The 3005-nt window shown below is 40.8% G+C and overlaps 1 long non-coding RNA gene across 1 annotated transcript in view; it reads right to left on the bottom strand.

Moving 5' to 3' along the window:
• LOC136790500 (uncharacterized) overlaps positions 1-2549 on the bottom strand; it is a 9387-nt gene extending 6838 nt beyond the window's left edge. Inside the window, exons 1-2 of the long non-coding RNA XR_010830521.1 lie at positions 2507-2549; positions 1692-1767 (exon numbers count right to left, since the gene is read on the bottom strand). This is a non-coding gene — a long non-coding RNA (uncharacterized lncRNA). The remainder of the gene's footprint in view (positions 1-1691; positions 1768-2506) is intronic.
• Positions 2550-3005: the final 456 nt, after the last annotated feature.

Raw genomic sequence — 3005 nt, 5'->3', positions numbered from 1 at the left:
TTCTGATCAAATCTATGTTTCTTAAGCAAACTTAATATCTTCACTTCTATACAAGTCCTCTATGCTGCCCCTTAATTAAAAAGCTGGATATAGTATTTCAGCTTAATTAAGTGAGGCTAAGAAAATGCAGAAACTGGGAGTCATGAAATAACTCATATTTGAATTTGCCTCAGGACATCTCGAGTCCAACCACTTGTTCCAAGATGCCAGTTATTGGTCAGACCAGGTTGCTTAGGGCTTTATCCACTCAGCTCTTGAACACCTTAAAGGACAGAGACTATAGAACACCTCTGGGTAACTGGTACTGTGGCTGGACAGTCTGTATGGTGAAAAAAGCCTTGCTTATACCCAGCGTGAAAGTCTGTTATTTCAATTTATGCTCATTGTCACTTGTCCACCCACCATGCACATCCGTTTAAAGACCAGATCCATCTTTGAAATAGCCCTCTGATAGGCACTGGTGGACTCCTCTGAGGTCTCCACCCAGAGCTATGTCTTTACCAGGCTGAACAAGTCCATCTCTCTCAGACTTTCTTCACAGGTCATGTGCTCCAGGGCTCACTGCTGGCTCACACACGTTTGCTGCCCACCAGCACCCCCAGGGGCTTTCCAGCAGAGCTGCTCCCCCACCAGGCAGTCCCCAACCTATATTCTGTCAGGGCTGTTTCCTTCTAAAGTCCAGCATTTGGCATTTGTCTTTGATGAATTTCAGGACCTTCCTGTTGACTCTAGTCTATCTAGGTGCATCTGAATGGTGCCCCCCTAATTATCCAGTGCCCCCAAAGTGATAATGGTTGAAAATAATAAAATTATTTTCACTTAGATGAAAAAAAATGTTATTTCTTTCCTTTGAGTGGTTGCTACTGCTTGATTTGAAAAATGTTTCTGTTTTCAGCAAAGAAAAGTGCTTTTACAATCTCTTATTTAAATCTTATCAGTTAGATTAAAGAGGCAATTGGCAATCTTTGGTGTTATTTCTTTGCACTCATCATTTTCACAACATCTTTGACTAGGTTATCTAAGCATTTTTGAAGGTGAGGGTGAGAGTCTTATGTTCCAGCAGTTTGGCCAGATAATATGTTCTAGGTATGTTTTTATCATATATCTTTGTTGAGTTTCAAGCACCAATATAAAACTCATACATTGTCCCCATCTCTGAAATCCCAAACGTGGCAAGACCTTTACCTTTTCTCCCACTGAGGTCTTTCATTTACAGAGCTCTACTTCATCCAACTTGTAGGCATTACTGCACCTTGTGCTCACTGATCAGGGGACCAGTTGTGTTACCCTGATGAGCTGCCAGGTACTTTCACTTCTGCACAGTCATGGAAGTGAATTCTGCTGCTGCTGCTTCTGCTACTCTGAATACTGACAAACTCCACTCCACTTCTAAGATACTGTTTGCACGGCTTATTTCTGCAAGTGAAATAAACGGCTCTATCACAAAACCATGCTTACATCCTCCAAGCAAACACAGACTGCTAACTCAAGGCCAGTGTAAGCGCCACATGCTATGACTACAGATGTAGGATACCTGAAAGAATCTATGTTTACCTATCTAATTATCTAGCTATCTACATCTTATACAGGTGTATAAGTGTCTAAATCTGTTAAAGAGAAGTCAGTTTTCAGGAATTTATGTCTCACTGGAGCACACAGAAAATGAAATAAACAATTAGGGTGCTACCTACATTTTTGGTGACTTGGAGTACATTCCATACTTCATCATATTAAAGGCATCCCATCTGAGACTGTGCCAGTGAGTCTCTGAATAATGGAGATAATACCAGACAAAGGTATTTTAAACATGAACACATTAAACATGAATATATTGAATATATATAAACATGAATATGTAGATGTAGGACTCTACTGGTTTACCAGTTTACATCTTCTTATGATCAAATACATAATAACTAAGTACTAATAACTGTAATTCTTCAGTCAATTCCATCTCAGACACTTTTATTATAGTTTCATCTGAGAAGGTTCCTCTTCTCAAGCTCTGGAACTGCTCTGCAATATGAAGTTGTACATTATTGTGTATATTATGTATATAGTATATATATATATACATGTATAGTATGTAAGTAGTATGTATATCATGCATAGTATACATTCTACATACAATAGTACTGATAGGAATATTCACTTCCAAAGCAGATGGTCCATAATATTTTATTTTATTTTTGTACTCCATGTCCTCCTTCAACTGAGGAAAGTAGGGATAAAATCTCATTTCTGTATGGCATCATTTTTGCTACGTGAGTGTTGTGGTTTAACCCGGCTGGCAGCTAAACACCACACGGCCGTTCGCTCACCCTCCCCCCTCCCTCTCTGGGATGGGGGAGAGAAACGGGAAAGTGAAGCCGGTGAGTTGAGATAAAGACAGTTTATTAAGACAGGAATATAATAATAACAATAATATTAATAATAGTGATAATGATAATAGTATTAATAATAATAATGTGTAAGAAAACAAGTGATGCACAACGCAATTGCTCACCACCCGCTGACCGATGCCCAGCCTATCCCCGAGCAGCCCGGCCCCCCACCCCGGCCAGCCACCCCTATATATTGTTTAGCATGACGTCAGATGGTATGGAATACCCCTTTGGCCAGTTTGGGTCAGCTGTCCTGGGTCTGTCCCCTCCCAGCTCCTGCTGCACCCTTAGCCTGCTCGCTGGCAGGACAGAGCGAGAAGCCGAAAAGTCCTTGGCCTGGTGTAAACACTGCTCTGCAACAATTAAAACATCACCATGTTATCAGCGCTCTTCTCACCCTAATCCAAAACATAGCACCCTACCAGCTACTATGAGGGAAAATTAACTCTGTCCTAACTGGAACCAGGACAGTGAGTTTTCCCATCACTGGGTTTTTCCTTCTCTCATAGGAGCTCACAGATTCCTGAAACTGAAGAGAAATTCTTGGGTCTGCTGATACCTGTAATAATTTACCCATTCTCTTCATTGAAGACAGAATTTCTCTAATTGTGAGGAGACCCT

Source organism: Anser cygnoides, chromosome 3 (genome assembly GCF_040182565.1).
Source record: "Anser cygnoides isolate HZ-2024a breed goose chromosome 3, Taihu_goose_T2T_genome, whole genome shotgun sequence".
NCBI lineage: Eukaryota > Metazoa > Chordata > Aves > Anseriformes > Anatidae > Anser > Anser cygnoides.
Note: the sequence above shows the minus strand (reverse complement) of the source record. Positions and strands in the feature narration are given on the sequence as shown.